Source organism: Hemiscyllium ocellatum, chromosome 23 (genome assembly GCF_020745735.1).
Source record: "Hemiscyllium ocellatum isolate sHemOce1 chromosome 23, sHemOce1.pat.X.cur, whole genome shotgun sequence".
Taxonomy (NCBI): Eukaryota; Metazoa; Chordata; class Chondrichthyes; order Orectolobiformes; family Hemiscylliidae; genus Hemiscyllium; species Hemiscyllium ocellatum.
The window spans coordinates 19,031,773-19,058,937 of record NC_083423.1 but is presented as its reverse complement, the minus strand read 5'-3'; the positions used below and the strand labels follow the sequence as shown (position 1 = coordinate 19,058,937).

Sequence of the window (27,165 nt, the reverse complement as noted above, 5' to 3'; positions counted from 1 at the left end):
CTTACAAGTTCTTGCTGCAAGCAGTGTTTAGACCTATTTCAGAACAATACTACCCCCTGCCATCATGTCTACACCAAAGATTATAATATTAATCAGCCCTTACCAACCGTCTCAAGACATTACAGGACACCAAACATTTTCCCCAATTAATGTGTACTTGTTAAATAACTTTTAACTGGGCAGTTACCCCTTTAAGAAACGAAATGGCAAAACGTTGTTTCCATGAAATTGCATAGATGAATGAAACTCACATCAGCAAATAGTAAACAAATCTCACAAACCAGCTGCGATAATCAGTTTAACATCTTTTAAGTACAGGTACAAGTTCTAACTTATTTAGAGCATGTCAGGCTCGTACTTTTACTAATATTTACTAACTAAAAAGACAAAAAGGACTAAACACCTCCTAATTATGCAAACAGACCAGACAGACACACTTATTCCTGTCAGGAGAAGCAGCCAGCATTTAGCACATGTTTTAACCCATCTCCTGTCTCCCAGGACAGAAGCTCCTCAATCCTTTGTGTTTACACTTAAAACAATGTAACACCATATGAATGGAATTTTAAGATATGCAAGAACTGTGCATAAAAAGGTCAGTGTAAGAACTGTATTTTGGGATTCTATTGCACCTCAAACTTGTGTTACTTGCAGTTGCTGAATAAAGCAGGCTACTTTTGCCACTCACCAATTTTGGCAGCTTTTGAACACAACCTCACAGGTCCAATCTACAAGCTTTTAAAGACATTTTTTTCCACAGCTTAGCGAGCTTTGTATCATCAGTTAAGTTGTATTCATTACACCTGGTCCCCTCCTTCAAATCATGGATTATGGATTGCAAGTGACAGATATTCAAGCACAGAACAGTGTGAAATTCCACGAGTTTCACTCTACCATCTCAAAAGATCTGTTTAGTCCTACACTAAAATAAAAGCACAATAGTGTATATACTGGAAGTATAAAACAAAAACAGAAAAATGCCAGAGAAACTTGTCAGCATCTACAGTGAAAGAAACACATTAAATACTTCAATTTCAATTTGAGGCTTCTTTATGCACTTATTCTGATGCTATTTTCTATCAGTTGAGCAATCTTCAATTCATATTAGCATGTTATACCAAACATCATATCACAAATTTCCAAGTGCCCCATTACTTTGTTCTAAAGAATACATTCTTAATTCAGATTTCAGATTAACAGGCCTATATAGTTGCCTTGTTACCACGGTCCTGCCTTTCTTTTGCAGTAGTATTACATCTGCTTCTTTCCAATCCATGGGGACAAATGCAGAATTTTAAAAATGCTTTCAGATTAAAACTACTGAATTACTCTGCAGCCACCTTAAGATGTAGGCCATCAAACAACAGGATTTGTCAGCATTAAATTATAGCAACATCTCGAGTACATTTTTATTTATGAATATTAATAGCTTTACATTATTGATTCTTATTCAAGTCTTGGATCATGAGAATTTCTGGTATGTTATAATGATAGCATAATCGCAACCTGCTTTAAAATTCTGTAAAGTCATTTTTTTAAAAAATCTAGAATTTTAAACTAAAATTTATACAGTATTTACCGGCCATCGTGTGTCAATCGTTTTTTTCTGAATACTGAAATTTGAGCAAATCAGAGCAAAAGTAGGAATATGCAAGTCAAAAGTAAGCAACGTGTAAATAAGTGGCTATTAAATGTCAACAATCAATAGATAATGGACTCATGTAACCAATTAGCTCAGTTGAATAGGTAGTTGTTTTGCAATCCAGACTGATGCCAACTGCATGGGTTCAGTTTTCATATAGGCTGAGGTTACCATGAAAGTCCCTCTTTCTCAATCCCTCCCATGACCTGAGGTGTGGTGACCGTCCGGTTAAAATCACTACCAGATGTGTCTCTGATTAGGGAGTACTGCTATGGTCATCTTGGATATGGCAATTTTACCTTTACCTGTAATATTTATGAATTAAACACTGGCTTCAGGGTGGCTAAGCCAACTGAGCATGACACCATGCTACATGAAGCATTTAAGCAGGGGGAGTTAACAGGAATGTAGTAATAGTAGGAGATAATACAGCTAAGTTGATAGATACAGGTGTCTGCAGTCAAGCGTAAATCATCCAGCTGGCCATGTTGTATATCCAGTTCAGACTTTTGGACATCTTTTCTGGGCTGGATAGGAACTTGAATTGAGGGTGGAAGGATTCACTGGTTGTGATCCATATAGATATCAACTACACAAGGAAAACAAGATTAGGGAGTCTGAGGAGCCAAGAACTATATAAAAATGCAAAACATCATAGATGACTATCTTTAGATTACTACCAGAAGCATGAGGAAACTAGTATAGAGTGAAGATGATTCAAGAATTAAATGCATAGCTCAACAATTGCATTGGGTGAAATGGGCTTCAATTAGAAGGGCACTGGCATCAGAAAGGAAGGGCGATAGAGAGTGGGAGTGGGAGTGAGAGAAAGTGAGAAACCAAAGTATAAGGGTTGACAGAGTGGACTAGGATATTCTCAATTTTGATCCACAGACTGCTGCAGGGTTCCACCATAGTTTAATGCAAGCTGGAGGAATAGCAACTCATTCTCCGTGTCAGCACTACTACAGCCTTCAGGACCCCACATTCAGTTCAACATCATCACAGTATGAATACACACCTCCATTCTGATCATAATTCCAACCCCTATCCCAATATCTTGCATAGGCCAAGTAATTGTCAACCAATCAAGCTGTCGTTAACACTGAATTTCCATCTAGAAATCTTTACTACCATTAGCATTTCCTTGGAAGCTCATCTCTCTTCCAGTCACATACCTCCCACTTGTCAGCAGCTTTAAAAGCATTGAGTGTTCTTTGGTTCTGAAAAGAGCTACAAGACCATAAGATGTCAGAGCAGAAGTTGACCATTCCACCCATCACATCTACTATGCCATTCAATGAGATCACAGCTGATCTGATAATCCTCAACTTCACTTTCCTGTGTTTTCCCATAAGCCTCGATTTCCCGACAGATTAAAAATCACTTTGTCTTGAATATATTTAATGTAATCTTGATAACCTTCTCTGATAAAGAATTCCTGATTCACAACTCTCAGAGATGAAATCCTCATCATCTGCGTCTTAAACATGTGACCCCGAGTCTGAGATGACAAAGGTGGTCCTAAGCTCTCCCACGAGTAGCATCAACCTTTCACTATTTATCCGGTCAAGCACCCGAAGGAGCCTGCATGTTTCAATAAATTTGTCTATTCTTCTAAGTTCCAATGAGTACAGGCTCAAACTACTCAATCTTTTCTCATAAGGCAGTCCATCCACATCTAGCATCAGTGTGGTGAACTTACTCCAATGCCAATACATCTTTCCTTAGATAGGGGGAATCAAAATTGTTCACAATGTTCCAGCTATGGTCTGACTAGTGCCTTTAATAGTTTTATTGGGGATCAGTTAGCTGGATGGCTGATTTACAATGCAGAGCAAAACCAACGTGGGTCCAATCACACAATAGCTGGAAGTTATTGTGAAGGATTCTCCTCCCTAATTTTTCCCCTAGCCCGAGGCAAGGTGACCATCAGTTTAAACCCACCAGTCCCGTTGTCAGGTACGCCTATGGGAACATTAGTTCATCATTTCAGCACAGATCGCCTACTTTTACACTTCATTCCCTTTGAAATAAAAATCAGCATGCCATTTACTTCCCTTATACCGCTGCAAATGGATGTTAGCTTTTTGCAATTCAAACTACAGAACAGAGGGATTTAGGAGTCTTTTTCCATAGAACCCATAATAAACATTTATAAGGCAAACAAAACTTTACAAAACTAAAAAAATGAAACATCAGGAATACAATTTGCCAGCGGAAGCTCTTTAACACCCAGAAGCTCTGGGGGAAGGATTATTGTTATTTCAGTGTTGCAAGCATCTGATCTAACTGTATGAATAAGCACAAAGAATAAACAGGTCCAGGTGACAATCTGATTTTTTTGCAATTGGAATACCTCTGACAAATGGAGCAGCTTTGACAATAATCCTCATAACTCTTTTATAAAAAGGATAAAAATCTGTCAACAAATCAAAATATTGAAAACACATTGCAAACCTGTTAATGATCGATTTAGCCAGCAGCTCAAATAAAAACTAGCTACAGCTAACTGATCGACATGGCATGCAGTAGCAACTTCCTTACTGCAGATTCGATTATTTATAATATGCACTGCATTGCTGGAAAGCACATTACATAAATGGAGTATACTTGAGGAAACAGGGTGAGAATGATCAAAGTGAGTGGGAGTGCAAACAAGAGGGAGCAGGGTCCTAGCAAAGACAGTCTCAGTTTAAGCGATGGTGGTGGGGGGGGGGGGGGGGGGTAGAAGAGTTGAATAATTGTTAAATCCAACCTTCAAATCATTCCTCCATTTCTCAAAACTCAAATATCATGTGAATTCTTAAAAGCAACAGGACCAAATTTATACTTAATGTGCTAATACAAATGCTGTCAAGAGTAAAGTAAAATATGAACATCCACTGAGCTTATTCATTTTTTTTTACAGTTTGCAACAGAATTCTAATCATCTCGTAATGCTTAGAAATAATATGCACATGCAAATCATTTATCCTAAAGCAGCTTTCCTAAAACTATCAAACGTGAAACAAAGGTATCTTTTTAATATTTCTGAATTTGCAAATGCTCATTTTCTGAATAACTTCTCTTTTCAATCCTCCCACTTCCTCCAAACTAAATGAGTTGCCATGGGCACCCGCATGGGCCCCAGCTATGCCTGCCTCTTCGTAGGATACGTGGAACAGTCCATCTTCCGCAACTACACTGGCACCACCCCCCACCTTTTCCTCCGCTACATCGATGACTGTATCGGCGCTGCCTCGTGCTCCCACGAGGAGGTTGAACAGTTCATCAACTTTACTAACACCTTCCATCCCGACCTGAAATTCACCTGGACTGTCTCAGACTCCTCCCTCCCCTTCCTAGACCTTTCCATTTCTATCTCGGGCGACCGACTCAACACAGACATCTATTATAAACCGACTGACTCCCACAGCTACCTGGACTACACCTCCTCCCACCCTGCCCCCTGTAAAAACGCCATCCCATATTCCCAATTCCTTCGTCTCCGCCGCATCTGCTCCCAGGAGGACCAATTCCAACACCGCACAACCCAGATGGCCTCCTTCTTCAAGGACCGCAGATTCCCCCCAGACGTGATCGACGATGCCCTCCACCGCATCTCCTCCACTTCCCGCTCCTCCGCCCTTGAGCCCCGCTCCTCCAACCGCCACCAAGACAGAACCCCACTGGTTCTCACCTACCACCCCACCAACCTGCGCATACAACGTATTATCCGCCGCCATTTCCGCCACCTCCAAACGGACCCCACCACCAAGGATATATTTCCCTCCCCTCCCCTATCAGCGTTCCGCAAGGACCACTCCCTTCATGACTCCCTTGTCAGATCCACACCCCCCACCAACCCAACCTCCACCCCCGGCACCTTCCCCTGCAACCGCAGGAAATGTAAAACTTGCGCCCACACCTCCACACTCACATCCCTCCAAGGCCCCAAGGGATCCTTCCATATCCGCCACAAGTTCACCTGTACCTCCACACACATCATCTATTGCATCCGCTGCACCCGATGTGGCCTCCTCTATATTGGTGAGACAGGCCGCTTACTTGCGGAACGCTTCAGAGAACACCTCTGGGCCGCCCGAACCAACCAACCCAATCACCCCGTGGCTCAACACTTTAACTCCCCCTCCCACTCCACCGAGGACATGCAGGTCCTTGGACTCCTCCACCGGCAGAACACAACTACACGACGGCTGGAGGAGGAGCGCCTCATCTTCCGCCTGGGAACCCTCCAACCACAAGGTATGAATTCAGATTTCTCCAGCTTCCTCATTTCCCCTCCCCCCACCTTGTCTCAGTCGGTTCCCTCAACTCAGCACCGCCCTCCTAACCTGCAATCCTCTTCCTGACCTCTCCGCCCCCACCCCACTCCGGCCTATCACCCTCACCATGACCTCCTTCCACCTATCCCACCTCCATCGCCCCTCCCCCTAGTCCCTCCTCCCTACCTTTTATCTCAGCCTGCTTGGCTCTCTCTCTCTTATTCCTGATGAAGGGCTTATGCTCGAAACGTTGAATTCTCTATTCCTGAGATGCTGCCTAACCTGCTGTGCTTTGACCAGCAACACATTTGCAGCTGTAAATAATCACAAACAAGACAGTCTGAACTAGATCAGACCTGACCAACGTTTAGGTTCACTTCCATAGTCTTTGCAGCTCCCTCTGATTTCAATGCTCATAATCTACAATATCAGGAATCTTATCATGGATGCTACAACCAACCTCACATCTACTGCAACAATGATCCCTTTGTTCATATTTTTTGTAATCCTGAATAACCGACAGTGGTGTGAAGAACCAGAAGGTAAGGGTAACTCTGAATATTACGAAACCAAAAAGCATAAAATAGAAATAGGTAATTCCGCTCACTGAATCCGTTCTGCTGCTCAATAAAATCATAGCTGGCTCGATAATCCTACAGCCCACTTGCTTGCCTTTGCCCCATAACCCTTGATTTCTTCACCAATTCAAAATATGTCTCTTTCATTCTTGAATATACTTAACGACACAGCCTCTATTGCCCTCTGCTGTAACGAATTCCACAGATTCACGACCTTCAGAGAAGAAATTCCTTCTTATCTCTGTCCTCATGGGTGATCCCTTACTTTTGAGACTTTGCCCTCCATTCCAAGACTTTCCCACAGGGGGAGCAACTCTCAGAATTTAACTGTAAAGCCCCCAAGAATCTTCTAATTTACAATAATGTCTTCTCTCATTTTGCTAAATTACAGGAAGTAATAGTCCAATCTACTCAATCTCTCCTCATTAACAAACAATCCAGGTCTTTTTCAATATATAACTTCAGTTGCATCAGTGTAAACTTCTGATATAAATTCTGCGTCTTATGATGTTATATTCCATATTCACCTGATGAAGGAGCAGCGCTCCAAAAGCTTGTACTTCCAAATAAACTTGTTGGACCATAACCTCATGTTGTGCAATTTTAACTTTGAACTCTCCTCATAAAAAAAAATCCCTCCGTGGTCAATATCAATCTGGTGACTCTTCTCTGGCTGCTTCCAAAGCCAGTATACTTTTTTTTAAGATAAGGCAAAGAAAACTGTTCACAGTATCTTTGGTATAGACTAACCAGTGCCAGGTAAAGTTCTAGGAACTTCTTCCTATTTTAATATTTCATTCCCTTTGAAGTAAAAACCAAAACCTCAATTTGCCTTCCCAAATCCTGTTGAACTTAGATGCTAGCTTTCTGTGCTGCAACTTTCTACAATCATTCTCCATTTAAGTAACATTCAGCTCTTCTATTCTTCCTGCCAAAGTGCACAATCTCTCATTATCTCATCTGATATTGTGTCAGGTTTGCCCACACATTAAACCTGTCTATATCCTTTTGCAGATGTTTGTATCATGCTCACAACTTGCTTTGTCACTTATTTACTTGATAACAATACATTCACTTCCCTCATCCAAGTCAGTTATATTATAATTTGGAGATGCCGGTGTTGGACTGGGGTGTACAAAGTTAAAAATCACACAATACCAGGTTACAGTCCAACAGGTTTAATTGGAAGTGTGCTCCCAATTTATATTATAATAGCTGTCACCCCAGCATTGATCCTTGCGACACATCCCTAGTTATAGGTTGCCAACTTGAAAATGCCCATTATCCCAAGCCTCTGCCTTTTATTAATTAGCTGATACTCAGTCTATAGCAATATGCTATCCCCAACATTATGGGTCGTTATTTTAATAAGTAGTCTTAAGCACAGTTCCTTTTCAAATGCCCTTTGGAAAATCTAAACTTATTACATCCATTGGCTCACTTTTATCTATCTTGCTTTGTGACCTCCTCAAATTCAAACAAAATTGTTAGACATCATTTCCTCTTAATGAAGTCATGCTGAGGCCATCTGATTATATTACGCATTTTAAAATGACCTGCTACTCAGTCCAACCAGCCAAAATACACTGACTAATAATTGGCTTCAAATATTTCCATAACTGCCTCAAAAAACTATCAAGTTCAGGAATAGAGAGGGGCAATAATTATTCTCCAGATGAGAAGTCACTTGTATGTCCAGCCACAACTGAGAATCAACCTGTATACTTGACACAGCACTGAGAATTGGTCTGTATGCTGAAAATAGCTCCAAGAATTGAATCATATACTTTACATGGCTATTGGAATTGAACCACATATTTGACATGGCTATAGGAACTGGCTTATGTAAATGACAACTCAGAGAATTGACTTGAATGCTTACAATGATTCTGAGAATTGGCCTGCGTGCTTGACACATTCCCAGAATTGGCCTGTATGCTCCAAGCATTGAACTGTATACCAAATGTGGCGAAGAATTGGCTTGTATATTTGACACAGCTGCCAGAGCTAGCCTGTATAAGTGACACAGTTCCAAATATTGGCCTGTAAGTGGGACATACTTCTGACAATTGACTTTGCATAAATGATATGGTTCTCAGAATTGGTCTGCCTACATGGTACAGCTCTGAGAATTAGCCTCTATGCATGATACAACTCAGGAATAAGATTATTTCTTGCTTAACAATCAATCAATCATTACAGACAAAACATATAGCATACATCTACCATCTCAGGGTAATTTCAATTAGATGCTTCGCTCACAATGGCTAAGTTTTTGTAAGACTGAACCAGTTATAACGAGATCCTCACGAATGGTCTTTGGTTGTACAGAATTTGAAGACTGCTGAACAAAGACACATATTTCCAATGTATTTTATTTTGCAGCCACCAATACAAATGCAAGTTCAGAATAATCACTGTAATTCATGCTATATATAGTCTATCATAAATTTCATGCCTGGTACATTTGCCGGGTATGTAAGCTGGACAGCCTCACAAGTGGTTTGTCAAATCAATTGAATATTCTTTCATTTACTCAAAATAGGCAGACTACACACTGTAGTTAACCAGGTCACACTTGCAAAATGCAAAACAAAACACCTACTGTTCAATGTAATTTCACAATTGACAAGCACTTGCTGATCAATTCTGAGCTCCCTAACAGCCACACTACCAACTTTTTTGAGATAATCATTCAAGCTTATAACATGGCTCACCTATGTTTTCTAGTTCAGATATACATTCATACACATGAACCTGAGCTCTGCAAACAAAAGAAATATGCTCAAGCCTCATGTTCCTTTCAGGACCTGAGAGCTTGTGTTAACAATTCCTGTAACTGCCTCTATGGCAAAGGTCAATCAAAAGTCAACTTTCTAACCAAGTTGAGGTAGTAGGTTAAAATAAGCAGATCGAATCATATCACTACATGCCAGGTAACGCAACTTCATTTATATTAACATTAATTTTATTATTATTCATTCATGGGATGAGGGCATCACTGGTTAGGCCAGCATTTACTGCCCATCCATAATTGTGCAGAGGGCAATTAAGAGTCAACCACATTGCTGTGGGTCTGGAGTCTCACACAGGCCAGACCAGGTAAAGATGGCAGCTTCCTTTTTGAAAGGACACCAGTGAACTCGATGGGTTTTTCCCTGATAATCGACAATGGTTTCATGGCTATCATTTGACTCATAATTCCAAATATTTATTAAATTCAAATTTCACCATCTGATAGGATTTGAATAAGGTCCCCAGCGTCTCTGGATTAACAGTCTAGGAATAAAACCTTTAAGCCAAAGCCTCCCCATATAAAGATATATATTTGATTGCATTACTTTTAGTCTGCATGGTAGTCTGCATTGATTGAAGTAATGGTGGTTAATTGAAGCCAAACATGGGTTATAAAAGACTGATGATTATAAGAAGCAGTGAAGATATGATGACGGACATATGGGGTCACAGTGCTTAACTCTGTGGGAAGAAATATGGGATCAGATGAGTGAACCAAACTTTTTTTTCCCCCAACAATTGATAAAGGATTCACAGTTATCATTAGACATAGAATTCCAGATCTTTACTAAATTCAAATCTTACTAAGTTCAAATTCTACCTTCTGCAGGATTCAAACCTGGGTGCCCAGAACATTATCAGTGTCTCTGGATTAACAGTCTAGTGATAATACCACAAAGCCATTGCTATATTCTGAACTCAATGTATGGAAGAGCAGAGGGGTTGGGGGAATAAGCTAACTGGGACTAAAGGCTGCAACTCAGGTTGTTAAAACAGTTAAAGGAAGATAATGGAATTTTGTAGTTAGAATATGAAAGGTAAGATATAACAATGAACTTGCCTAAAGCCTGTAGTTCTCAGCTTGAGAACTGTATTAAGCTTCATGTAATAGAAAGGACTTCGAGACATTAAGCAGTGTTTAATGTAAGCTCACTGCATTGAAAATTGGATCTTTACTGTTAAAACAACATGTATATGATGGAAGCATTTAAACTGAAATGGTAGTTCAGGGTAGGTAGAAACAGCCTGTTTCTTTTGTTGAAGGGTCATGAGTTATCTGTGTAGACACAAAATTAAACGCAAGTGATTTTGAATAAGAGTAGGAGCAACTTCACAGAGCTTTTAGACTAGAACCGATTCCAGGGTTAATATTTGTGCGGAGAAAAAAAAAATCAACATTTCAAGTTTAAATCAAACAGATGGATGAAGGAAAAGGGACTGAAGGGACATCGGAACAAGATGGACAAATGTGGTTGCAAAACAAATTTATCGCCTTTAACTCCACACTGACTGAAGGTCAGGTACATTCATAAAATCAGATAGTTGTACAGCACAGAAACAGACCCTTCGATCCCACTCATCCAGGCTAACCAGATATTTTTGCCCATCCCTAGTTGCCCTTGAAAAGGCAATCATGAGCTGCTTTCTTCAGCTGCTGCAGGTCATGATTTTCTACTTACTCACAATGCCATTACAGAGAGAATTCGAACATTTTTGACCGAGCAAACAGTGGAGGAATGGCAATATATTTCAAAGTAGAGATGATAAGAGGAATTTGCAGGTGATTCAAATGATTGTTTCCAAATTTCCAGGAATGCTGTATATGGCTAAGTGATGCAGACCAGGCCCTCAGGTTTGACTCATAGTTTGTGCTGATTTAAGTCAAATTGTTCAGGGAAAGTGAATGGTATGTCAGCTAATGAACATTTTGTACTACTTATTCATACCCGCTTAATATGTATATGGGTAACGCAAATCTGGATTGGTACAATTTTACCATATTAAGAACCATTCTCAAATTGCAGAATGCATGTCCAACATCTACCGTACTGCATCCAAAGAAGTGGGCAAAGCCTTCAAAAAGGCAGGACAATATAGACAGGGAAAAAGTTCTAGTTGAGCAAAGAGAACAAAGATATCTTTCTATCACCATAAAGTATGAAAGGCACCAGAGATCTAAGTGATTTTATATACAAATCAGTAACAAAGTCATCCCTATGTTTCCCAACACCATCATCCCATCACCCTTCCCTTACATACAAGACTACAGATTTGTAATCTTGATTATGGAGCATTTACCAGTGAACAGAATTTGATTTCCGACTGTTTGAACGAATGCATACAGTTCAAAATTATCTAGCCTAAATCCCACTTTGACACAGATAATTTGGGTAACTTTTCCAAAAAATTAAATGTCCCCACTGAGCAATCCAGTCCATTTCAATTACAACAACTATGGTCAGCCCCAGTTCACAAGCCCACCTTGAGCTGAAGCCCCAAAGTGACGAATTCCCTGTCACATCACCAGGGTCTGAGGTATAGAAAATATCAGACCTTGATTAGCACTAATTGTGAAAATCATGAAAAACATGCGGAGAAAACAACATACATAAACCTTAAATCTGCATGAATTTATTGTTTGCAATAAATTAATTTTGCCTATCTACTTGCATATAAATTCTTTCCCTTCATATCCACCTCCTTCAATCCCTACACACCTCATAGCAATTTATGGAGAGGGGGATATGTAAACATCTCACCTAGTAATTTGAATCCAACCCTGGTATTATTCTATTAAGTTAATGAAAACATTTACGGAAGAAATTTCATCTGGATTTACCATCAGTTATTGCTCCCACCAGTAATTGAAATGTCTAATGCCCTTAGAGTTTAGACAAAACAAAGAAGAAAATCTAAATATTACTTCAAACATAAAATGAATTCTATCTATTTCCTTACAGTCTGCACCTCTTAATACCTTGATTAGAGTTTTTCTGAAGGCTTCAGTATCTGCCAAAGATATATGTCTGAGAACAGCAATGCAAAAAATACCAGCAGCTGTCAATACCTGACGATACTTGAGTTACCTTCCAAGGTTTCTGCTTTGTTGCACTTCCAATATTCTCTGATGAAAAGATATAGGGCAATCTCGAGGAGTATTAGACAAATAAAACATGTATTAGGTGTGTTTTTGAAAACAAAAGGTTGTATGAGAGAAAATATACCAATTACATCTCAGTATACCTCAGCAAATAGAATAAAAGGTAAGTGCAAATGAGAAATAAGGCCTGAAGGAGGCAGAAGTAGAGGAAGGTTGAGATGAATACAACACAAAAGCAGAGAATTTATATTCTACGAGTGCGTATTACACAAAAGATCAATAGTTATCTTTTCTGTAAGCGAGGGCTTTCAAACAATAGAATACGAACAATTTGAATTCCCAAATAATGTGTCACTCCTCCTACTTCTTTCTCAATATTCAGCCTCTCAAACACTGCTGAATCAGAATGGTCCTTCTTTTATAAATAATTTCCAAAGGTGGTTTGTCATCAAGGACATTTCATCAAATAGCAACAAAAAGATAATGAAATGGTATAGACCAATACGTTCTCTTTGCAAAATTAAAACTGCTCATCCACACTTCAATATCTTCAGTCCATCCATCAATACTGCATTAACATTAATCTATGTAATTGTTTAACCTGCTATCTTCCTATTCTCAATGAGTGGCTGACAAAATTTGACAGGTATAAATGCAGGTGCATGCTACTGATTTATTTATGTTATTGTTACGCACAGTTTTTGCACTGAAGACACTGCTCCAGTACAAAGTTTGATGAATTCTTAGAGGAAAGCAACATACATTTTCCTCCCAGATTTTCTGATCAGGGAAGTGCTGAATATGGATTTCTTTTGTCTCACAAGGAAACATTTGTGACTTCAGATTTACAACTGTTTTAAAGATACTGCATGCACTGGTGTCCACTGACTGGTCAGTAGTATTTTCCAGTGTTTTGGCAGAAAAAGCAGAAATCAGTCACATATCAATCAAATTTCATTAACAATAGCATTACTTTCACATAAGGACCTATGCACAATAAGAATTAAATGCAATCTAGTAGCAATCAAGACACTTTAAATAGTACAGTATGTTATCATGCTCAGGCAACATTGTTTACAGTGCAGATGACATTAAATTATATAAGGATATTGATAGACAAGGTGAACAGGCAAAACTGTGGCAGATTAAGTTCAAAGTGTGAGGTTATCTATTTTGGACTGAAGGAGGATACATCAGGGTATTTTGTAGATGGCATCAAGTTTAACACAGTGGATGCCCAAAGAGATTTGGAGGTTTGGGTACATTGATACATAAAATGCCAGAAACAAGTGCAGAAAGTAATCAAGGTAACAAGTGGATTGCTAATTTTTATACCTGGAAGACTGGAGAATAAGGATGCAGGAGTTATGCTGCAGCTATACAAAACCCTGGTTAGACCCCACTTGGAGTTCTGTGACTGCACTAACATTGGCCTTGAAGGGTACAATGTAGGTTTACAAGAATGATACCTATACTTCAGGGGTTCACTTATGAGCAGAGATTATAGAAATTAAGTCAGTTTTCTCTCAAATTTAGAATGTTACGGGGTGATCTGATCAAAATCTTCAAGACATTAACAGAAAAAGATAGGGTAGATATAGGTAAATCATGTGGCATATAGAGTTTAATTTAGATAAATGTGAAGTGCTGTATTTTGGAAAGGCAAATCAGAGCCGAATTAATACACTTCATGGGAAGTTCTTGAGGAGTGTTGCTGAACAGAGACCTTGGTGTGCAAGTTAATAGCTCCTTGAAAGTGGAGTCGCAGGTAGATAGAATAGCAAAGGAGGCATTTGGTATGCTTTCCTTTATTGGTCAGAGTATTGAGTACATAAGTTGGAAGGTCATGTTGCAGCTGTACAGGACATTGGTTAGGCCAATGTTGGAATATTGTGTGCAATTCTAGTCTCCCTGCTATCGGAAGAACGTTGTGAAACTTGAAAGGGTTCAGAAAAGATTTACAAGAATGTTGCCAGAGTTGGAAGATTTGAGCTATAGGAAGAGGCTGAATAGGTTGGGGCTGTTTCCCCTGAAGTGTCGGAAGATGAGGGTTGACCTTATAGAGGTTTATAAAACAATAAGGAGTATGGATAAGGTAAATAGACAAAGTCTTTTCCCTGGAGTTCCCAGAACTGAAGGGCATAGTTTTAGGGTGAGGGGGGAAAAGATTTAAAAGGGACCCAAGGGGCAACTTTTTCACGTAGAGGGTGGTGATGCATAGAATGAGCTGCCAGGTGAAGTGGGGGAGGCTGGTACAATTGCAACATTTAAAAGGGATCTGATGGGTATATCCATAGGAAGGGTTGAGAGGGATCTGGGCCAAGTGCTGGCAGGTGGGACTAGATTAGGTTAGGATATCTGGTCAGCATGGACAAGTTGGACTGAAGGGTCTGTTCCTGTGCTGTACATCACTGTGATTTTATTTTCACTGGTTGGGGATTCTAGAACTAGGAGTAAAAGATATTAAATGATATTGGCCAAAGGCCATGGAGTTAGGCCATAGATCAGCCAAGATCTCGTTAAATGGCAGAATGGGCTTGAGGAACTAAATGGCTTACCCCTCTTCTGCTCATATGATATACCAACAGGTGTCCATAACACTGAAGTATGACAATTTGGCCCCCAATTAGCTTTGGTCAAATTGAGTTGTGAAAAGTTGATGGGTGTGGCTAGTGAGGGTAGGATTTTTAAGTGGAGGATAATATAGCATTAATAGTGAATACTGCCAATTAGTAATGAACTGGAATGAGAAATCTGGCCAATTTCACAGTTCTCAACATATAAACTAGTTTTTTTTTTATCTGTACACATCTTTACTCAATAACTTGTTTTGAAATGAAGCACAGTAAGAACTCGAGGCCGGTCTCTCAATTTGTGATGCAACAATGAGAACGTAAAAATAACAGTTCAGGAATTTTTTTAAAAAATTCAGAAACCCATAACAGAGCTTTACCCCAACTCTCAATAACCAAATATGAAAAAATAATCAAAGAAATAAAAGCGTTCAGTACTGCCCTTCAACAGACCTCAACTATTCTTTCCATGCCCCAGGGAGACTGACTACACGATGTAGATGGATAGGGTAAGGACTATAATTGACATTCAAAATTGGCACATCATTTATAGAAGCACACACAACTAATTTCCTCACTAGAAAGGACTTCATACATTTTAGAAAAATATCTGAGCAGCCAAGCAAAATTTTCCAATGCATTTAGTTTTCAAGGTCTCCATGAAGCACAAAATTCCCAATGTCAATTACAAAGATCACTCAATGCAACACAGTTATTTTCTGATGTTAAACTTTACTTAAATCAGTAGAAGATCTTTCAGAGGCATTGTCTAAAAATCTGCTTAACTAAAGGCACTCCACTGAAAAAGAATGATGTGACATACATTACAGTATGTGGAAGGCATAACATTCTATCCAGGATTTATGTCCATAACAGGCACTTACTAAAAGGACCTTCTAGGGATCTAAGGGTATGTTGAAATAGATTTGAAATGGCACAACAATTTAAATATCCACTAACAAGTTACTTTAGATCTCATTTCTGACTGGCAAGTTACTATTTTTTTTAAACCAAAAACTGAAATGGGCTTGATACCTTAAAAAACACAACTGATCTACACTTATAGTAGTTTTTATATTTCAGAAAATTGTGGGCAATTCATTTTAAATATTAGGTAGTAACGAATGGCAGAAAAATATTTTGATTTTCTAACTACTCCTCTCCTCACTGAGAGCTATATTAAAATCCATGCAACCACATATTATTGAGACAAAAGGTATTTATCCTGTCAGAAATCCACTAAAACCAAAAAGAACAAAGGAAAATTAGTTATCACTCAGTTGATAACATTTTACATGCATCAAATCAAAATTTCCCTTTTATTGCATCAACTTGGGGGAGGGACATTTTTCCAGGAAATTGAATGCTTTCAGTCTTGCATCAAGTACACTATGAGTACATAGAGATCAAAGCACTTCTTTATCGCTGCCTGAGCAAACACATTTTAGATCCAAGATCAGATAAGAAATTTAGAATGTGCTATATAAATATACCAAAGACAAAACATGGCACCAAATTACACAAGTATTATATCATTAGATGACCAAAAGTCTTGCAAATGATATTGGTCATAAGACGCATCTTTAAGGAGGAGACAGAGGGGTGCGGTGGTTTCAGAAGGTAATTCAGTGTCAATAGCCTTCAAAGCTGAAAGTACAATCACAAATAGCGAAATGAGGAAGATCAGGAACGTTCAAGGGGAGAGATAGGTGTGCAAATATTAGGGAGAGTGATGGGCTGTGGGAGAATGCAGAACTAGCACATGAGATAAATTTAAAAGCAAGGATGAGAATTTTGAATTCTTAAATTAATTTAATGATGCACCTCTTAACCAGGAGCTGATGTAGTTCAGCAAACACAGGGTGTGCCAGGTTATTGGGAGTTGATCTAAGTTAGGACAAGAACAGAGTTAGATGACATCAGGTTTACAGTACGTGAAACAGATCAATTAGAAATGTGTTGCAACCCTCAAGTCAAAGCAACAATGAGATGAGGGTTTCAATGCAAAGTCGAATGATGTTACAGAGGTTGCAATAATGTGGTAGGAGTAGGGTATTTATTTGCTTGGAAACTCAACTCAGGTGCAAAAAATGGCATCAATGTTCCAACAGGCTAGTTCAATCTCAGTTGCCAGGAAGAGGAATGGAGTCTCTGGCTAAGTGAAGAACGTTATGGTGGGTTTTAAACATAATGTTAGAGGTCATTTTTATTTTTGTTAGAATTGAAAGAACAGTTTCAAGCCCACTGCACCACTATGAAAGTATCTCGGAAAGCTTTGCCTTGAACTATAACTTGGCAAATCAATCTTAACCAGGCATTTATTCCAGTGAAGGACTAACGTAGAAATGTTTTTGTTTCATTCACAACATTTCGGTTCTTCAAATCTTTCGATAAATTCTACCTGTTAAAATCTTTGCATGTAAACAAATCCAAAATTTTCAAATGTGTGACAGGAGATATACAAGTGGGATAACTGGTATGGTGAGTAGTTCAGTGTTCAGTGAACGACAGCTCAAATTCCACTGTCACAGTTTGAGAACACTTAACTCAGTTTTCAAGTCTAAAGTAAAATGCTCCTTTTGACAAGTGTTAGCACAATGCTGTTAGATTGCAATAAAAATTCAATTGGTTTTGACCGTTGTACAAAGTGACATTTAAAAGGATATGTAAATTTCTAATTATTGTCTTGGAGGTTCACATGACAAGATTTATTATAAATTAAAAAGCAGTGACTATCTCTGTCGATAAATAAAACTTAAAACTCCATTTAACTTTTAACAAAACTGAGAATTGCCTACTAGTTGTTATTAGGATACTTTACTCTCCTAAAACAATCTGAATTTCATGCATGTTCTTGATGTCATCTTTGCTCTGTTTGGGTAATTGCTAATCCCAAGATGGACTATCATGGTGAGGGTTACACCAGAGTTTCTCCCCTCTGGCCAAAGCCTCCAGCCTCATTAAATTGCTGGGACTCTTCAATCTCTACAAAAGTTCCCATAAAGACACTATTTTCTTTGCTTTTTTGCAACATGATTGCAGGATTAGCATTTTTTATCTGTTCTTCAATTTCCTGTATTCAGTGTTTCTGTCAGATTTGGTGATATATTATAAAACCCAGCACATGAGAACAAGACAATTCAGACCCTGAAGTCTGCTCTGTCTTCATGGCCTCAACTCCACTTTCCTGCCTGCTCTCCATAACCCTTCAACTCACTCCTGATTGAAAATCACTGCTTGAGTCCCTAGGCCCAACCATCTTCAGCTGCTTCATTAAAGACCTTTTCTCCACCATAAGGTCAGAAGTGGGGATGTTTGCTGATAGTTGCACAATGTTCAGCATCATTCGCGACTCCTCAGATATTGAATAAGACCATGTTCAAATGCAACAAGATAAGATTCAGGTTGGGTTGACAAGTGGCAAATAATATTTGTGCCACAGAAGTGCCAGGCTACATCATCAATAAGAGACAGACAATCTAACCATTGCTCCTTGACAGTCAATGGTGTTACCATCACTGAATTGTTGTGGTTCTGTTCGCCGAGCTGGGAGTTTGTGTTGCACTGGCACAGGATTCCCATTTCCTCGTTTGTCTTAGCGTCTCTCGCCCGTAGGTGTTCAAAGTTTGGGAGAAGATTTGTAGCTCGGGTGCTCGTGGTTGTGGTTCTGTTCGTCGTGCAACACAAACTCCCAGCTCGGCGAATAGAACCACAACAACAAGCACCCGAGCTACAAATCTTCTCCCAAACTTTGACCATCACTGAATCTTCCACTATCAACATCTTGGGGGTTATCAATGACCAGAAACTCAACTGGACTCACCACACAAAAGACAGTGGCTACAAGAGCTGATCAGAGGCTCGGTATACTGCAAAGAGTAACTCATCTCTTGACTCCCCAAAGCCTACCTACCATAAGGTACAAGTCAGGAGTGTGATGGAATACTCTGCACTTAAGAGTCACAGAACTGTACAGTATGTAAACAGACTCTTCGGTTCAACTTGTCCATGACGATCAGATATCCTAAATTAATCTAGTCCAATTTGTCAGCATTTGACTCATATCACTAATCCCTTCATATTCATATTCCCATCCAGATGCTTTTTAAATGCAATAAATGTACCACTCTCCCTCACTTCCTCTGGCAACTTGTTCCTTACACGCACCACCCATGTCAAAAAGTTAGATCCCTTTTAAATCTTTATCCTCTCTCCTTAAAACTATGCTCTTTAGTTTTGGACTCCCCCATCCTGAGGAAAAGACCCTTTATAATTTTATAAATCTCTATAAGGTCACCCCTCAGCCTCCAACACTTCAGGGAAAATAGCCCCAGCCTACTCACCCTCAGCCTAAGGCTCAAACTCTCTAACCCTGCCAACATCCTTCTCAGTCTTTTCCGCACCCTTTCAAGTTTCACAACATCTTTCCTATAGCAGGGAGACCAGAACTGAATGGAGAATTCCAAAAGTGGCCTAACTGATTTCCCGTGCAGTCTCAACATGACCTCCCAACTTCCTTGCTCAATGCTTGCCAGGGTGAATGCGCTCTGACAACACTCAAGCAGCTGGACACCATCCAGGTCAAAGCAGTCCACTTGATTGGCACTACATCCACAAGCATCCACTCCCTCCACCATCGACACTCTGTCAAAGCAATGTGTACTATCTATATATTGCACTGCAGAAATTCACCAATGATCCTCAGATAGTATCTTCCAATGATCACTTTCATCTAGAAGGACAAGGACAGCAGATACATTGGAAATACCACCACCTTCAAGATCCCCTTCAAGCCACTCACCATGTTGACTTGGAAATATCTCAATGTTCCTTCACTGTTGCTGGATCAAAATTCTGGAATTCCTTCCCGAATGGTATTGTGGGTCAACCCACAGCAGGTGGACTGCAGCAGTTCAAGAAGGCAACTAGGGACAGGCAACAAATGCTGGCTAGCCAGTGATACCCACATCCGACAATTGAGTAAAACAAAAAGATATGATTTCTGGAGGACTGGTTCATTTTCAGAGCAAGGACACAGGGTGGTGCCAGAAAGCACCAGTTGGAGGAAAATATCATATGCAAGCACCTCAGAATTCTCCTTTCAGGACATTTCAGATGTGGTTAAGCCCTTCGCCTCCACTTTACCTGCCCCCTTCCAAACATTGGAAGATTATATCAAGGAGGGTCATACATGGCAAAATGACCCTCAGAACAACAAGGCTGTCCAAACACATATCCTCAGAGCTGCCCAATCAACTCTCTAGGATCAACTGGTTCCACTGTCGGACAGACTCCTTCACCTCAGGTGTGGGACCAGGGACTACATGGAAACGTATTAGGAGGGAGATAGAGAAGAAAACCTCTTTAGGGCACACTGGTGGCACAGGTAACATTGAAGATTACATGACTTATCATGTTTGCATAAAGTTGATTGTTCTGGTACTACATTTGTTTGACTCTGAGTAGTCCCAAATGTAACTGAGCTGGAATGGTGCCTACTTTCATCCAATGGTACATCTTGTGAGGGTATGTTGTTTGTATTGAGTTTGTATGAAGATGAACAATATGTACGAAGGGCAATGGGTTCTGCTGACACCATTGCCCCTCATTCGAAAACATCCCTATTCTTTCCCTGGCCTGTGTGTCCAAATGTACTGCTGTAAACATGGTGGTCAGTGATGCCAGGGGTACAGAGGTGTTTAGCTCACAGGAGTTGATGCATTAGAATCACAATAGGTTATGGACCGTACAGGCCTCTGCCCTCTACAATGCAAGAGGATGTATATAATGCCCCTACCTTTTAAAGGAGCTCACATTGGGTGCATCTTACATCCCTTTTCCTTCCTACTGTATACTTTCAAAATCCAACATAGGACTGCGACTGAATATTCTTCAGCCCAGTGGCACTCAGCCTCCGCATGTCAATGAAGCTCTGAACATCCAAACCCCATTACTGATAGCCCATTCTTTGAACACAATAGGTTTTACAACTTCCCAGGTACCCACCCCACCAGTCTGCCTGAGCCGGTGCTTTATTCGTAGCTCCTGGCATATCAGGTACCATGCCATGTATGATCATTTTTACCTCCACCAAATCTTTAAAGCCAGCATGCTTCTGAATGTTGACAAACGGGCCCTTCTGCACATCTCCTTTTCTCTTCATGCTTTATCATATTTCCTCAGTACTTGCCCTTTGCCCTTCACAATTACCATTCCTATTTCCCCATAACCAGTAGCGCCTAAATCCTGGCAAATAGGTTCCCAAGATTTCTTCCTGTGGAAGCTCCATTTCCCTTCCCTCAGTTTCTCTGAATGGATCTCATGGACTGACCATGACCCACCCCGAGTGACACAACATGGATGCCCCTTTGACTGAGAACTGCTGTCCAGCAAGGCAGCCTGGTTGGGCAACTGTGCAAACTGGCATAGCAAAGTGAAGCAGGGATGCTGTAACATGTAAATAGATGTTAAGTGAGTGAGCACCAAGAGAGCAACTGAGCAGCCCTGAGACACAGAATGGTTCCATTGTGAGTTGGGTACTGTCCCTGCATTCAAAGTATCCTTTCAGCAGCCTTTCAGTGCTTGTTGCCATCCCCATTCACTGCAAGTCTGCGCTTCCTAAGCACCCTGCATTAAGATCGCAGAGGTGCCATGATTGTTGAGACAGGTTGGCAAACTTCAGGTGCCAATGTCTGTGCAGCGAGTAGCTATGGATCATGCTCTGAGATGCTGCTTTGTGCTGGCAATATGGAGGCTCATTGTAGGCAGCAGCAAACTGAAGTTGCCAAGTGCCCTCTCTGATTTCAATATCAAGAAGTATCAACATCTAGCATATTTTCACAGTTGGTGAGAAAGGAAGCTATTAATGAAGTGAGCTTTGGCATTATTAAAGCGTTTAACAAGTTACAATCCACCTTAACCGGTAACTCTTTGCTAATTAGTGAGATATTTGTCTCATTACTCATCAAAGATATAGTGGGTTTCTCCCGCTGGACTCTTTCTCACAATACTATAGCAAATCTCATCATAGCTTATGCTACTTAGGTTCCGCACCAAATTTTATCTTGGGGTGATGGTCCATTTAAGAATTGGGTTTGGATACTTTAAAAAAAAAATGGGTTACATTAAATGAGCATATTACTTTGGTTTTTGGATTCTGAAATAAAAAAATTACTGGTCGCTAGACCATAAGAAGAGTGAGGGAACTAACACCCAAGCACTGCCAACCAGATTCATGTTTGAAATCAGAGCCTTAAGAGGCCAACCTAGTCAACAGAGATCAGGGCTGTCCACTCTCTATCCAGCACTAAATTAAATCTGCTGAACAAGATTTTACAACACGTTAATTCAGGACATGAGAACTAGTGTGTGGGTATTGCTTTTTGAAGGACAGCAGATGTTCATCTTTTCCCAAGAGAAGGCCCCAGGAGTACAACACAAGGACAGACACTAGAGAAAGGAAGTCATGTGACTGAGAGAGACTGGAATAGGAGACAAGTGCAGCATTAAATGAAACAAGTCCCAAGGTTAACTAGGTTGTGAAGCATTCTGTATCAAGACAAACTTATATACAGTATTAACACATAACCTGCTGGGAAATACAAATTATTCAGCATGACAGTTGTACTGCCACCATTTCACATGGTGAACAGGGTGCTGCTATATGTTTGGTCAAATTCCAAATGAAACTACAAATTCCACGATTATGTGGAATAGAAATACTAACCCAGGAAATACAATAATATTTTGGGAGGAAGCTAAGGAATGTCCTTGGAGCAAAACCAAAGGCTATTTAACACACTGTACGCCTGACCTGAGACAGCTCAATGCTGGCCCCGCATAACAAATTTAAAATATGACATGCCCTTATCATGGGAGCGTTTCACTGCCATGTGTGAAAATGAAGTAAAAATTAAAGGGCAAATGTTTTAAAATTATTTTCCTTCACCTTCCACTGCAGGTGACTGAGTGAAATTACTCAAAAGAATCACTTTTTAAAATCATCTTGGTAGAATAAGGTGGCAAAACCAGATAACAAAAAAAGCTGTATGCCATGCCCAGTTAAAGTGGCATTGAAATGTAGTACAGAACTTCAACTATAAACTGCTTCCAGAACTCAAGGTCCCTACTTTACCTGAGTGAAAAGAACACAAAGTAGTTAAAATTTTACAGGGTGCTTTAATAAATGGTCAGTTTTCTCAATCAATGTTTCAAAAAAAACGATTAAATGAAAAAGAAGAATTAAGTGATTAAAATTAGTGTACATACTCAACAGTACACGTCTTTCATCACACAAATAAAATGACAAAAGCACTGCAGAGATTAGGAAGAGTTTTTTTTAAATTAGGCCAGAGGGGTGCATTTGTATTTTAAATGTGGCCAGAAAATCAGTTTATTTTAAAACCTACAACAGAAACAAAGATCTTTTCTTGACAAGCAGCTGGAAGCAGAGCCTCAAGAGAAAGTAAAATATTCAAGACTACCGCAAATGAAATAACATAAAACTTCCTCCATAATCAAAACCTTTCAGTTTTGATCTAGTGTCTAAAAGCCGCCTTTCCCATTGTAATTTTCTCCTCAAATGGGACTGCTTAAAACATGAGAAGAGAAAAGACTAGGCTTACTAAGGTTAATGTGTCTAGATATCAGCAAATCAAGTTTCAAGGAGAACTAAATTCCTGTGGTAAAACCCTCTCTTTCATTAGGTTCCCTCAATAGACAACTATAAGCAAAACTAAATAGATTCTGACCAATTACATACCCAGGATTACTCCAGGACAAGAAAAGTTGTACCCGGTTGACTTCATTATCATGCTGACGATCACAATATCAGACTGACAGAAAACTTCTAAGAAAGAATTTCTAGAGGAAGTAAACTTGTTTGTGCATTTTGGGAGATTTTGTAAAGATGGTAAAATTGTGATGATTCCAGCTGATGTTCTTACTGAACAAATCAGGTGGCTCAGTAGTTAGTACTCCTGTCTCTTCACACCAGGGATCTTGAGTTCAATTCAAGCTTTGGGTGACTATGTGGAGATTGCTTGCTTTCCCTGTGATTGCATGGATTTCTGTAGGGTGTTCTGGTTTCCTCCAAAAACAATTAGGCGGATTGGCCATGCTAAATTGTCTGTAGCATGCAGGGATATGTAGGCTAGGTGGTATTAGGCATGGGGTAAAAAATGAGGTCTGCAGATGCTGGAGATCACAGCTGCAAATGTGTTGCTGGTCAAAGCACAGCAGGTTAGGCAGCATCTCAGGAATAGAGAATTCGACGTTTCGAGCATATTAGGCATGGGGTTAGGGAAGGGGACTGGATTGGGTGGGATGCTCTTCACAAAGTTTATGCAGACTTGATGGGCCAATAGCTTCGATCTGCACTGTAGGGTATCTGTGATTCTAAGTCAGGTCTCAAATTGAAATCTAGCTTGCTGGATCAAATTTTATTTTTGTGGTTTTGACAAGATGGTCTTTCACTTAAACATAAACATGCAATGCTGCAGATTAATTGTTAACAAGCAAACGAAAAGTTTATTACATAGAAGAAATTAAGATAAAATAGAATAAACAAAACAATTTACGTATAACACACATTTAATGATTTTGAAACACAGGGTAGAAATCCTAACAGTATCCCATTACAGTACTCAAACACCAGACAAGATTCCCTTCTCTATTTCACAGAGTTTGACATATCTGTAGCTGCAACTCCAATTGTTGAGAACCCGATAGATTTTCCTTGATCTCTGTAGGAGCTCCTCAAGGTAGTATTCTTGAAGATTTATCACTGGACTCTTCACAGAACATGCCAGAACTGAATTTCTCCAGTACTTTGTTTTTGATTCAGATCTCAAGCATTCACAGTTGTTTGCTTCTTTTAATGGAACCATTTTCATAGTTGTTGGTCAGCTGGTCCACCTCCCAATACTTAAAATAGTAGTCTACAACATCAAGATAATCACTTCATGCAAGAGTGAAGAGGACTGCTCCCAGATTCATCCATGGTCTGTCTAGCATGTAATATATCATCAACTCTCCAGCTTACTTGCTTGATACTTTGAGTACTGAATAGGCTCATGTGGTCCTTGATTTTGTTGCTCATGTTGGCCAAATCTCTTGTCTTCCTAAATTCCCTGATGGCTTTCATGGATGGACCTTAGCATCTCCTTAAGGATTCACTATTTCCTTTATGCAATAGGCTATCTTGGGCTGTCAACTCATATCTGTATGCTCAACACATATGTAATAGCAACTATGATTTTGATGCTTTTCAGCCACCTTTTCAATATTGCTTCTTCCAACAAAGCAATTATGTTAAACAAATGTTTAAAACCTCAAATGAAAAACTGTCACCTCACCAGTACAGTTAAATTCAATGTCAGCTGTGGCTCAGAAGCAGCAATCAAATCCAACTGAGAAGATTCAACTGAGTAGTTGATTTCAGTGTAATTGTGTTGATGAAATCCGCCTCTCATAACAAGACAAATTTGTAAACCCAGCAAATTCTGCAGTGGATTCAGCACACCTTCCACTCCTCCAATTCCATATAAAGACATAACTTATTGTAAACAATTCCATTTACCGCATTGGTATTCTCTATGCAAAGATCGAAGATAGGGGAGTATAAAACAAATGTAGAAATTTAAATGTACTGAGCACTGAAATCAAAGTAATGGACGAAATAGCTGACAATGCCATCAAGCAGCACTCATTCACCAATAACAAAAACAGAAATTGCTGGAAAAACTCATCAGATTTTGCAACATCTATGGAGAGAAAACAGAGTTAACAGTTTGGGTCCAGGGACCCTTCTTTAGAACTGAAATGTTTGCATCAGCTTTACCCCTGTTCACCAGTGAAGTGTTTGTTTTGCCTGCTGAGATTTTCCAGTAATTTCTGTTTATCTCTCTGATTTCCAATATCCAGAGTTCTTTGGTTTCTTTTCTTCACTGGCTAATAAAAGGCTCACTCATGCTCAGTTTGGGTCATGCCAATACCAGGCATCTTCACACTTTATTACAGCCTTGATCTAAACATCAATAAAACACTGGTTCAAGATGCAAGATGAGACTGAATGCCCTTGACATCAAGACAGAATTTGACCAAAAATAGCAGAACTTTTGCAAAATTTAAAATCATTACGCATCGAGGGGAAAACTCTCCAATGATTAGAGTTTTCCCTAGAAAAGAGATATTTGTGTGGTTGAAGGCTAATCATGGGCATTGCTACAAGTGTTCCTCAGGACAGTGTCCCAGATGTCCCAACAATCTTCAGCTGTTTAAGCAGCACGCTTTATAAAGGTCAGAAATGGGGTAGTTAGCTGATGTTTACAATGATCCAACCGCAACTCCTCAAATACTGCAGCATTCTGTGCCTGTACACATCAAGAAGCGCTTAACATTCAGGCTTGGGCTGAAAAGTAACAAATTGCTTCACATAAGCGACAGGCAAAAAACAGTTCCAACAAGAGCATCTGAGCATCCCTCTCACTTGACATTCAAAACAATATAATCACCAAATCATCCAAAAATCAACAGCTTGAATGTCATAACTGACCAGAAATACAACTGGGTCACTCAAATATTAAGGCTACAGGAGCAGGTAAGAAGCTGGATCTCATGCAGATACCTCCTGACTCTCCAAAACAAAGGTTGCTTCAAACCCTCAACTTCTATAAAAGAATGATCAAAGTCAACAAGTGAATAAAACACACCCTTGCAAATACTCTTTAAAGTTGCACAGGCCTTGATTGGGAAATATATCACTGTTCCCTTACTGTGTCAATTGCAATGTGGGTGCACTTACAAAACACTAACGATCTTATAACTGCAGCAGATCAAGAACACAGCTCATAAAGGACACTCCCCCTCAGACAATTAGTGATGAGCAAGAAAGGCTGGCTTTACCAATGATACTCATCCCACGGGGTCATTTATTTTAAATGCAGAAACAGTTTTGAAATCCATTCTCTCATTTTTTCCATTATGAAAGTCATTGCTCTTCAAAAGCATTTATTTGACTGCAAAGCACTTTGGGATATGCAAGGTGAAAGAAAAGTAATACCCAAATATAATCCATTACTCTCTTCGTCTTGAGAATTTGAGGCTACTATTAGCCTGCCTTCAGATAAAATTATCAAACCAAATAATTTGAAAACGAAATTGCCCTTACCAGCGTTTTGGAGAAGTAGCACATCTGTAGCTTTGAAAA

The 27,165-nt window shown here is 39.6% G+C and overlaps 1 protein-coding gene across 1 annotated transcript in view; it reads right to left on the bottom strand.

Moving 5' to 3' along the window:
- Positions 1-27,165, bottom strand: part of snd1 (staphylococcal nuclease and tudor domain containing 1) — an 845,795-nt gene that overhangs the window by 490,898 nt on the left and 327,732 nt on the right. The window lies entirely within an intron of this gene.